Consider the following 13,656-nt stretch of genomic DNA (forward strand, 5'->3'; position numbering starts at 1 on the left):
TGTTTTCAATATGTACTAAATTACAATATTCTGAAGTTCCTTAAATTGAAAAAAATCAGTCTGATTCAAGTATACCCCAAATACTTTATTTTGAATCCATTCATTAGTAAAGTTAATCTCCCTTGGTACTACATTTTTTCCCACAGGAAATAAAGTTTGGGAGTTTAATGCCCTTAACTTTTTAAAATGTAACAAAGATCAAGCAACCAGGAGCACACATAAAGCGAAAGAACAGAATTAAATAATCTTGTTTAAATGAACTGCTTAGAATGCAATATTTCATTTAGATTTTTCTGATACATGCTTGTGTCAAAATGAAAAGCAGTATATATGTGGAAAATCCTCAGTGACAAACTTATTCCAATAGAAAATTTGCTCTGCAAAAAGTGATTTTTTTTAAATTTCTTACTGTGATGCTAAGTTTACAATATATTTTTCAGAACCAGACTTCTAGAACAAGATGCTGGAAAGTCAGATTCTATTCCTGGACCTTCCATTGGCTTCTTAGATAATTTGGGTGAGCTATTTTTCTATTTCTGACTCGGTTTCTTTACCATAATGAATATTTTGTATAAGAATTACATATAATTTTAAAAGTAAAATAATTGTGTTAAAATTGAGGTGGTGTTATCTAGTTAGGTCTATGTGATATATAGAAATAGTTTTGGATTATGGTCTTTATTAATTTTTACATCTTATTAATAATAGATTTTTGCTCATGAGAATATTTTAAAAAATACATTTACTTCAAGCAGTTTTGTTTAACATTTGACAAGAATCTTCCAACTAACAGAAAAGATTGCTTAAAAAAAAGAAATACTAGTATGAGTAACTGCTATCACCCTTTAGATTCTATACTCCAAGTATCATCCTCCCCTACTAGAAAAGTAACATCTCTAACTGCAGACTGCTGTTTTGGAGTCAAGCTGCACTTTGAACAGCTGACTCCGTGTTCAGGTTCACTGCCTACAAAAATAGCCAATCTTCTGTGGGAAACACTATCAACAGCCTGTTGATTATTTTTAGGAAATTCATGAGAACATCACACTAACAGTTTATAGAAAAAAATTCCTCCTTGCATGCCCCTGGAGATATATGTATAGAGCAGTAGTTTCACAGCAACAGCTTTATTTCCAAACCACAACATCCCCATAATGTCAGGCAAATTGGTCCGCTACGCTTTCTGAAATCCTTTTCTTTGATGATATTCCCCTCACAACTGATAACTTAGTTTAAAATATTTATCAGGACACGGAAAAAATCCCCAACATTTCCAGTGTAAAAGAAATAATAGGAAGATTACATAAAATGTGAACTTTAAAAATATGCTGTCCTCAATTACATGTTTACAACTTTATTCTACTTTATGCTAGCTAAATCTCAATGGCCAATGTCACAAATTTTCCTGCAACGCCATTTTCAACTGCACGGCTCCACAGAATCAACTATTACACACAACACAAAAAATAATACAACTACAAAAAACTATATATAAATATAAAACCCCTTAGATATATATTTCTTGAATTAACATATCTTAAATGGAGCACACATGGAAAAAGGTTAAAAGAAAGAAGACTGTTTCCAATCTACACAGGTGCATACCCTATTCAGAGAAAGATTCCTAACCAAAGTCTGTTTCAGAAGCTTTTAAAATTCATTTGTACTGTGTCTGCCTTGAAGCAAGACAAGGAGAATCTAGAGCTGATATGGAGTCATGAGGACTCTGGTAATTCTGAGAGCTAGCTGCTACAGGTTTCTGAAACCCTTTCTGCTCTGAAAGGAAAGGTAAAAATAAAATTTAGAAACTAAACAAGGAACATACAGTGTAGATTTCTCCTCAGGATAGTTCTTATCCTTCTGCTCTTGGCAAAACTCTGTCTTGAAATAAATGTGAACACTGAATTTTACTCATAATTTGCACATTCACTACTCCAGATAGAAGAAAGACATTTCTGTTCTATCTCAGACACTTACAGACCTATGACTTGGGAAAGGACTGAATTACATGCTTACATCTTCCCTTTCCTGGATACAATGAGCTGAAAAGCATTTTTGAATGAAACATTTGTCAATCAAAATCAAATATTTGCCTCTGAAAATCTTAATAAAAACTGAGATAAATTAATACCTTGAAAGTAATCTTTCAAATAAAAGTGGACCTAGAAGCATCATAAATCAGTAGTAAGTAATGATTTTCAGTGACCAGCCAGAGTTCTTATAGTGATCAAAATTGCCCTCAAAGGGCAGAATTGTGTTCTGGATTTCAGTGCTCCTAAAAGCATCCAAAATTAGAAAAAGTAAAAAACCAACCAACCAAACAAACAAAACCATAAACAGTGAAGCCTTAAAAAAGTCCATGTATATAAATCTTCCCCTTTGGGATGCAACTAAAAGTCTGAGTGTCACACTGAAAACAAAACTTATGCAATAAAAGGAAGTGGATTATTTCATTTTATCCCAGATGTCAGTCAGTCTGACTATTCATATTATGAAAATCATAGGATCGTGTTAACCTCCTCAGTGAAGTGCAGTCTTATTTCTACTCTTACTGCAAATTCATAAAAGTTTCAAAGTAATGGTTCAAAAATCTTAAGCATCATGCCTTTGAGACAAACCTACAACAGTATAAGGAAAGCATTACAAGGATGTTGGTATGGAGAGATGAAAGTATTAGGACTATGATCAATTGGATTTAACAAAACACAAGATGTAGGATTGTCTTTGATAGTTCAGAGCATCTTAAAAGAATTCAATAGGATAACATAGTAGGCTAATAGAGCTATGGAAAAGCAGAGGATAAAGCAAAACCCTAAATAAATACAGTAGCTCCTTTTGCTTTTATAGGCTTTTATCCTAAAAGTATTTGCAAAGTCTAGAGCATGTAATGTGTACTTCTGGAGAAGTACATTGTCACTGTATTCAAGCACTGATGAGAAGGAAATGTGCACACCTGAAGACTGAGTAGTAAGGATACCAGCCCTTGAGCTATCTCAGCTCTAAATACTAAGTTAAAGGTGTGCAGCTGTGAAAAGGATAGTCCTGGATATTTGCTGTGAACAAAAATAAATGAAAACTACTTCAAAACCCACAAAAGGAAAAATAGGTAGATATGCAAACAGTCCAAGTTCAAATAGCGAACTGGGATATTGAAGGACAATTCTTGACATGCAGATAATGTATTCAGCTGTGGGGTTTTTTGAGACTCATGTCTGATAACAGAAGAAATGAGTCCATACATCCTGTGCAAGTATCTATTTCCCTCCCTGGTGTTGCAGCATGCTGACTGACTCGTATTACCTCTTTTTATCTTAAAAAAAAATCCTCTACCTGCCCATGGGAGAGCTTACTTACGGAAGATGACTGAAAGTCTAGTTGTGGAATATGGAGTGTGATTATCTAACAAAAGTGAACTCATTTTACACAAAGTTTATGGAATTTAATATATTATATTGCGTATCTAGATAAAAGGAGAATACAACTGCATTCAATGCAGGACAGTGATTGAAGAGATAGATCCATCCATCCATGATAAGAAAACAGCAAAATTCAGAGATTTATAGAAATTCGAATAGATACAAAGTTCACATAAGTTGCAGTCTTTGCTTTCCCCCAACTCATAGACTGTATCAGAGTAACATTAACAGAGCCCCAGCTAAGAGAATACTCTGAAGCCAAACAAAGATCACATTGATCATACAATACAAGATATATGCCAACACTTACAGTGCAAGCTGGCCAAGTAAAGCTATATTAGCTCTATAGTAAATCCATCCAAGCCTATACGTGCTTTAGATTTAACCTGTGTCTGCACACCATCAGTCTGTGCATTTGTCTAGGATATCACATGAAAAACAATTAACTGAAAGATACAAAGAAATATTATCATAAAATATGATATTTAATGTATTTTTTAATATTCTGTTCTACCTCCTTAGTTTGTTGTTTACATCAACTTTGACACCTTAACATTTAACTTCAGGTAGGCAAACAGTTCTGAAAAACTCAATGAATGTAAGGGAGTGTAAAAGAGCACAATTTTCAGTTTACACATCTTCTCTGAGTTTCGTAGATAATGTGCTGTATTGAGCATGCATTTGGTAGTGAAAGGATGTTTCCTCATAACATTAAAATCTCGTTGAGCTCAGAGGTGTAAGTTCAAATGAGAACAAAGGGATTATTTGCTGGGTTCCACAATGTTGTGGTTTAGGCCCAGTCAGCAATTAAGTATCACACAGCTGCTCGCTCACCCTCCCCCCACACTGGGATGGGGGAGAGAATTGGAAGAGCAAAAGTAAGAAAACTCATGGGTTTAGATAAGAACCGTTTAATAATTGGAACAAAATAATAATAATAACAATAAATTGTAATGAGAAGGAAAACAACAAGAGAGCAAGAGAGGAACAAAACCCAGGAGAAAAAAAAACAGTGATACAACTGCTCACCACCCACTGACCGACACCCAGCCAGTCCCCAAGCAGCGATTGCTACCCCCCGGCCAACTTCCCCCAGTTTATATACTGAGTATGACGTCATATGGTATGGAATAGCCCTTTGGCCAGTTTGGATCAACTATCTTGGCTGTGCCCCCTCCCAGTTTCTTGTGCACCTGGCAGAGCATGGGAAGCTGAAAAGTCCTTGACCAGTGTAAACATTACTTAGCAACACCTAAAACATCAGTGTGTTATCAACATTATTTTCATACTAAAATCCAAACCACAGCACTATACCAGCTTCTAGGAAGAAAATTAACTCTATCCCAGCCGAAACCAGGACACACAGTCCAATCCAGTGCCTTAGAAAAAGTGTCACTATATTCTCCTCTGTGCAATTAATTGTGAAGGAGCAAGGGTGGAGCGGAGGCATTTCCTGCCAGTCCAAATCTATGGAGGACTTCAACCTGGAATGTCCAGAAAATACCATCCAGGAGGGAGGTAAATGGATGGGACTCCTTGAGTTCTGACATCTAAGTAGCCTACAAAGTAACACTGAGTTTCTGCATATAACTAACTTAGACATGGATCAGATTTTTAGCTGCAAAAGTCTTCAGCAGGCAAAGTGAAAATACAATCTACTTTGCTTTCAGACTGGTTTATGCTGTCCAGCACTAACAATCTGATCATAATCTAGGTAAAATTATCTCTACAGAGAGAGAAGATGGAGGTCAAGGCATCCATCTCTGGGTTGTTACATTCAAAGTAGCGTTATGGGAAAAGGAACACACTATATATAGGGAGCCTAACAAATAGATATTAGTCTAGTTACAGTAACAGTAACACTTCTAATCCAAATTAATACAGAAAAAACACTTTAAATGGTGCCCATGTTCTCTCTTTACCTAAGTGCATATTTTTCTTTATGTTTTTAACTTCAGCCATGGAAATTGACCTCAAGAGAAAAGTATCATAGCTTTCGTTTTTCCCATATTGAGATATGGTAATAAAAAACCAAACCAAACCAAAATCCAAACAGAGCAAAGCTATGCATTACACAGCTAACAATACCTACAGGACTGAAATAGATTGTTCGTCCTTCTGTTCTACCTAAGGAAAAAAAAAACAACGAAAAATCTGCAGCCAAGACTACTATGAATAGCTATCTTTGTCAACCCAACCAAAGCATCTCCTTCCGGAGGAGTTTCTGGTGATATCCCAGCTCATTAGCAGCATTGCTGCTTTCTCAATACATTTTGCAGTATCTTTTATGAATGACTTTACTACTAGGTAAGAATATTTTACTTGGTGTGCTTAAGGAACTGTTCAGTGATCCAATAGCGTTGTTTTTTACCCCTAGGTTTCATCTCTTTTTTAGAACAAACACATAAAACTTGATATTTTAACTGAAAAAAATCAAGCACTTGCACCTAAACTTTTACTTCTCTCTTCTTCTTTCCTTTCAAAATAAATGTCTTTGAATGCATCAGTTACAATTATCCCTTACAGGTTTACATTCTGGCTTATGCAGTTAGCTCTACCTCACTTCACTGAGAGCTACTTAATTTCAGAGAGCACTTAGTCAATGATCCTGTATTTTAAAGCTTTTTTCCTCCTTGAATTTTTTTTTCCTCCTTTTCACTGTGCTATACTCTTCTCTTCCTTTTGGATGTCATTTTCCCCAGAGGAAGCTCTAGAGAGTTACACTGCAGGAACCCCTGTGCCAGAAGACCAGCCCCAAGGCTTTGGTTCCCAGTGTATAACCCCTTTATCCAGTTCAGCCCTGGGAGCTCACGTAGCAGCAGAGCTGGGGGTAGCTGCTATCGTGGGGTTAGGAGAGTGAGGGAATTTACTCTTCTCCTCTTTCTTGTCTCCCCACAGGTGTGCCTGGCCTTCTGCCCTTTCCCTCAGTTCACAGAAAAACCTGCCAGAAAGACCAAACACATGGACTCAAACAGGTCACACAAAATAACAGAAAACAGAGACCTCTGATCTTCTCAGACTATGACCAGAGACTGAAATCACATTGCAGCAATCCTGCGTTTTTAACTTGGGTCCCACCTTTTCTCGGACTGCTTCAGGGGCTGCCTCTTTTCTTTCTCCCTCTCAGGTTTTGGGCTAACAATGTGAGCCACCAGCACTCCTGCTGCCTCCTCTCCATACCAAAGTTTGTCCAGCTGGAGTTGCAGCCCTACAGCAAGACTAGGGCAAAAACCTGTCTCTTCCCTTTCCTCAGGTTTTCAGTGAGCCTCCAGCACCCAAATTGCTTATAAAATAAAATAAAATAAGATAAAATAAAGTAAAATAAAACAAAACAAAATAAAATAATATAAAATCACACAATCAGCTGACAGACTTGATACAAGCTCTGCCTTCCTAGTCTTCTGCTATCACCCCGGCCACCTGCAGAGACGCATTTGCAGAGGGTGGCTCACCATGTCACTGTGCCTGGGATCATCAAGGGGTTTGCCCACCCTTTCTACCACTGGTTACCCTCAAAAGCCTATCATGGACAAAAGGGACCTTGTCGTGCCTCTGGTACTAACAAAGCGCTGCTGGTGCTGCTGATGTGCTCACAGTTTTTACAGTCTATGTTCTCATATACAAAAAACCCTAAACAACCATGCAGTTGAAATTATTGTAAAAATCACACCCTTCCTACCCCCTCCTATTCTCCACCCTCGGCTCTAGGTTATGTCCACCCTTCCAGAGCTCCTGGGGGCCTGAACATGGGCTGTGTCTGGCTTCCTCCAGAGGACCAGTGCGTTCACACACAGAAGGCAGGTAGGGATGGCAGGGGGACCTACAGCAAATTGCCATGCTCAGCCCTTCACTGGGGAGCATGCCATGTTCATGAAGAGAGTTTCTTCCTCCTCAGTCTTGGGCCCACTTAAGTTTATTTCCATACATTCCCTCAACACGGCGCACACCACTGACGGCACCGTGCAAGCCCCGCTCACCCTGGGGAAGGGGAGAGTCACTCACCCTCAGGCAGTGGGTCGGCCAGCACCACCCAAGCCAGCGCGAGGCCCCGTGAGGCTTCTGCTAGTAATGGCAAACTCACATTTACTGGGCTTCAGGGTCTCTCTCTGTTGGCTAGCTGGCAGTAAGGTGCAGAGAGGGGAAAGAGAGAGAACGATGATGGTAATTGTAGGGTTGGAGTAAAAAGAATGAATAAAAAAAATTATCTTTGCTAAATGCCAGCAGGCACATTTTTCTTACTGTAACACCACTGACCTTCTTTTAATAGATTAATACACTGAAAATTTGGTAATATATTATGAAATTCATTGGAATTGATAATTGCTATATTGTGTTACAGTTCCAACATTCTCCATCTCAGAATGTTTTTAGTGACAAAAAAACCACTGCAGCATTTTCTGTATGGAAATCCTGTGGAGAGACAGTCCCACCATGTGAAAGGTGGCTGATGTCCTACAGTCCTTATTTTTCTAACTTTCCCACACAGTTTTTTTGGAGAAGATAGGGAGAGATGGAATTTCTTTTTTCTCTGCTGACCAACAGAAGTGTAAAGCTTTCATTTCCTTCTCAGCATCATGGAAACATAGTACATTATGTCTAGAAACTTTATACTGCACAAAATACAGGGATGCTTTTTCATAAAGTCTGCCTGGTGGTCAGCATACATAAAGAGTAAAGACCCAGCAAGAGACTGATTAACCCCCAGGTCAACATGGAGAAAGAGGAATCTTAAGCTTCTACCATTCATATGTATTTTGTATTTTTTCATCCTCTTCAAGGAGGACGACCAAAGAATTGAAATAGGAGCATTGAATAAGGTCCTACATAAGAAGCTAAAGATAATTTATTAAACAGATGTCTGTGCATGACATGGAATCTTGCTCTGGCCCCAGTCATTTGCCTTTCCTGAGGTTAAATCATTTCCCCCAGACTCTTAGAAAAATTGTAGACTGTTGCCTAAATCCATCTCTTGATCAGGTTTTAATCAATTGCTGCTTCTGATCCATGTTGATTTCTGTCACGATGAACTTTTAAAAAGCTCTCTTTTTTTTAAAAGCTCTTTTAAAAGTTCTCATTCTGAGAACTAGCAACACATATGAAATTTCAAATAATATATCTATTTCTTCAGTCTTAATTTATTTTTACAATATACAAATGACAATATATAATTCTGTTCTACCTTTTCCTAGATTAAAAAGAATCAAACGCTTTAATTATCTGAGGAGGAACTTTAATGATGAATGAAATATTAAAATTATTATTGGCTTTTTTCTCTGAATTTCTGACTTTCTTGGTCACTTCAAGGAATGTTATTTAGCAAGGAGATCAAGAAATGTGCTATTACAGAAGTTGAACAAGGACATTAGAATCCAGTTTTAGTTTAGCAACAGGCCAATCTACATGTATTCACATCCTGGAATTTTGTTGCTGTTAGATAGCTCAGGTTTGATTAATGAATTATGAATATTTTAAAATGCTATGCAAGACCAGTCCAAATTCTCAGACATATCACAGAACTATCGTTTCACACAAAACCCCTTTAACAGATTAATGAAACTGAGCTGAAAATCTACCTTTGTACTGAAACTTTGTTTTTCAAATGGACCTTAATGCTCATCAAAGCACTTAAAAGAAAAAAACTATGACTAGAAAATAGGAAGGAAAAAAGTCAATGGAAGATTTCAAGGTTTTGCTGAACTGACCCCAAGTTTAAAAAACAAACTGATAATGTGTATGGGGTTTTTTGTTTTTTAAATGTATAAATTAATCTAACTCAAGTGTACATGAAAAAACAATCTCTTTGCTTTTTTTTTTTTTTGGTGAGCAAATAGACCAGTTGTTTAAACCAGAAATGCTATCACTTGTATAGTAAATTATTTTACTGTATGGTATTGAATGTTTTTTATTTTAGAATAATTTTTTAACTGAGCTAACTTTTTTGCTTCTGGACTTGGGCAAAAAGGCATGTTCAAATGCTTCAAGTTAATATATAGCTGTCTTAAAAAAATATGAAACTAATTTCAAATCAGAAATAAAATTATCCCTGTTTTAGAGTAAATGAATTAGGACATTAGGACATGCAATGCCATTACTTCAGTTTACTTGTTACAGAAAATAGTACTGTGAAGAACTGTGGGTCAAGTAAGACTTAGTGTGGTCAGAAACAAACTATATATGGAAATAATCCCTGAAAAATGAGTTAGAAAGTTAAATAAAATAAAAAGCCATTGATTACTGCAATCTGCTGTAGTGCTTTAAGTGGCCTTGGTAATTGGCACATAGTGAATACGGCATATTAGATCATGATCAGATTGACTATGTCAGATGCCACTGATCCTGGTTAAGTGGTTGCTATCCCACTGCTTGGTACTACTGTTTCAGTTCTGCTGGTTTTATTATTTACCTGACCACTCTCCATCTCACTTCATGAAACGATCTAAGATAAGGACAAAAACCAAAGCAAAAACCAGAAGCACACTTTGTGCTGAGTAAAATACAAATATGTGCAAATAATAAAAATCTGTTTTAGCTAACAAGGTAAATAGATTCTATTCAAAACTATCATAAAAACAACCCTTTTACAGTCAATCAATTTTTCTGACCATAACTGCCCCTTAGGGTTCAAAGAGAGTTTCAAAGGTTTTTTCTTTTTTCTTTTTTGCTTCTGGTTAATCAATAAAGATATATTACCAAGAAGAAAATGTATGTTTGAGAGGTTTGCACATGGCTTCTGGCTTAAATGGAAAAATACCATTTTTTAATGACATCAATTCAAAGAGTAAATTTATGTTTATAAACTAATATAATTAATATATTTTTTACAGAATGCCTAATCTGTGTGCCAAGATTAAATCAAATTCACTATTTTTAAATTTCATACATGTTGCTGACTATCATATATTCTTCTCTGTACCTTTTTAAATAGGAATATAGCCTGAGGAACTAATCGTCCTCTAAGCCTTTCAAATAAGGCTGTTCGTGTGGATGATTTGCTTTGAAGGGAAATTTTTTCTGCACCTTGATGTGTGCTGGTTAGTGTTAGATGGTGAAAGGGTGGAAAAAAGCTGAGTTGCAGAGCACAACAGCGTGATATGTAAGTGGAAATTATTTCACCAGGGAAATGGGTAGCTGCAATTATTCATGTGTCAGTCTTGCAAGATAAATTACATTATTTGTACACTTCAAACACGATTTATCTCTTTACTACTATATTTTAAAAGCCTAGTTTAATTGTTCATTTTTTAATTCTTCATGTTTCATTCCAGATCCATACACCAACCAGATGGATATAAAATGTAATTCATTCTATAGCCAGTCAGGCTCTTTCAACCAGAAATATCAAATTTAAAGTACTGATGAACGATAAATTCTTTTGTAATAATATGTAAACATCCTATCATCTACTCTGGCAACTTACAGAAAATGCTTCACATTAAACTGAAACATAAAACTGACGATAAAATGGGCTTTCTTAGAAATCTGGTAAGAAATAGGCTTTGAATGATGTAGTTAAATCAGCTTCATTTATTTTTTTCTGATACTTTTATATTTTTGTTCAAAGACAATATCATATTTGTTTCATAGCCTTGTTTCAAACAGGCTTAATTTTAATTTTTTTTAATTAAATTAACTACTGGAATCTTTATTGGTGCTAATTTCATACTACTCTTTGCATGTAGGTGTGACTTTTGCTTTCTCCATTCTCTGAGAATCGTATCCTAGTAAGGCCTGTATTTCTGAGCAGCACAGCCAAAAGTAAGGAATACTCCATGCATTCACACACACAAACAAACTGTATTCCTAGCAGAACCTCAGACACTCCTGGTTTCCACAGAATCCTACTGTCTCTTCCGCATAGTTTTCACTGGAAATTGTTCACAAGACATTCATCACAGGCATCCACACCGAATCATAGAATCATTTACGGTAAGAATAGAATCATCATAGAATCATCATAGAATCATCAACGGTAAACCTAACACTCCCATGTTCACCACTAAACCATGTCCCTAAGCACCACGTCTACACATCATTTAAGTACCTTCAGGGATGGTTGCTCAACCACTTCCCTGGGCAGCCTCTTCCAATGCTTGACAACCCTTTCAGTGATGAAATTTTTCCTAATATCCAATCTAAACTTCCCCTGATGCAACTTTTCCTCTCGTCCTATCATCCTCTCATCAATTCAAGCAAAACTCATTTACCAGTGAGAGATTAGGCTAGATAGTTATTAGGTCCAGATACACATAGCACCAAACTATAAGATACTTTCTTAGGCTGCTCCAAAGAAATTTCCAGAATCAATAAAAGGGCTGAACTGGTTTCTGTCCTTTCCTATAGATCAACCTATGTCCATGAAACTTTACTCTGAAAAGTCCTTCAAGTCTCAAACTTTCTCAGCAACTGAATAGCTACCTCAAACCAGGAACACTGACCACATAGTCTAAGCAGACACTGTAGACAATATTATTCTTACATCTCTTTTCCACTGCTTGTAAGCAGACCTATCTCCTTGCTTTCTTAAGCTTCAACAAAATCAGTAGATCATGGCAAGCAATTCAGTAAAATGGAACTTTGCAAAGAAAAGCGACAACCGCGAGATGTAAAAGCACTCAGAACAATTCTCATCATCCACAGTAATCTCTCAGATCACCTAGACTGAGATTAGAAAGTAGATTAATATCCTTCACATGCTTTAAGTTTTCTCCAGAATATCTCTAAACATAATTTATCTGTGAACAACCAAGATGGTGCCTTAACTCATCAGAAAATGACCTAGCCAAGCTGTGTCATACAGCAGAGAAACAAAATGTAGATGATCCTCATTTCTTATATAAATATGGTCTGACATGGATTGCCACCCATTGACTGAAGAACTAAAACGTAGTTCAGACAATTGTTAAATTTTCTTTCTCATGACAAGTTAAATTTTAGTCTTTGTCCTTGTTTGACTCACAGGCAGCTTCCCTTGAGAGATGAAGTTTTACCAGAATTCAGTTCATATATTTACCTATAACTTTGGAGATTGAACACATGAGAAATGAAAGATGTACCTAATTTCCAAATGCATTCTGTAAAATGTATTTAATATCTACTAATATTAATGTTTTAAATTACATTTAAAGATGGTTTTTCATTTTAAAGTGCCTGAAATCTTTCTTTGTAACACAATTCTTCCTGAGGTATCAAGAATAGGAAATATTTGCTGAAATGAAAACAAAAGCTTTTTATATGACTTGACGGAAAAAGAAAAAGACAGAGAGAAAGAAAAGAATGAAACAGGGAGTCAGAGGGATTTTCACCACAGACAAGGTGAGACTACTCACCTAGTATGTGGCAAATGTCATCTTCAGGTCCCTTAATCTATTGGTCTTTCACATCCTAAGTGAGAGCTCCCTTACAGCCACTCTGGAATATTTTGGGGTCAGTATCTCTCAGTTGCCCTCACTGAAGCTGTTCAAATCATTCTATTCATATAGCGAACCATTTGTTAGTCATTTAAAATTTGATGAATCATTACAAAAATGGCTCTTTTTAAAAGCAAATCATTATATCTAATAACGTTGAAAAGAATCTGATCTTGCATCATTACGTTTAATAACAATTGAAAAGAGAATCTGATCTTGCATGTCCCACATAGTAGGCGAGTGAGGCTGTTCTCTTTCTGATCAAAACACTACAACCTGGATTTCAGAAAAATTCTCAAAATAGGTATGCTGGCATGAAAAGGATTTTGCTTTGATGCAAAGCACATTTTCCAAGAAGAAAAAGCATGCAAAACTCACAAATGTATATTTATTTTAAAAAAAGGGGGGGGGGGGGGAAGAGAGGGAGGGAGAGACCAGCTGTTTAACTGATTCAATGAATATTTATAAACTGCTCTGTTAGATGTTTTAGCACATAAAATTAGGGACCCGTACTTCAGAAACAGAGTTACAGTGTTTGATATTGTCTTAAAAATTGGCAAAACTTCAGATTATGCAATTGAATGTGACAGAGAAACACAGTAGTAGTATTTTAATGTAACATATCTAAAAAGCATTCACTCTGAACTAATGTGTGTCTATCCATCTCCTTCTTCATGATTTCCAGAGGAGACACTTTTAAAATAATTTACCATAGGTAAGAAAAAATAAATACTATAAAAGTCTTCATAAAATAAAGTCCACTTGAGCAATTATTAAACTAGATAAAAAGCACAGACTTGTCCTCTACATTAAAAAAACCCCTTCCATTTCTA

The sequence above is a fragment of the Ciconia boyciana genome, chromosome 2, assembly GCF_034638445.1.
Source record: "Ciconia boyciana chromosome 2, ASM3463844v1, whole genome shotgun sequence".
In the NCBI taxonomy this organism is placed as follows: domain Eukaryota; kingdom Metazoa; phylum Chordata; class Aves; order Ciconiiformes; family Ciconiidae; genus Ciconia; species Ciconia boyciana.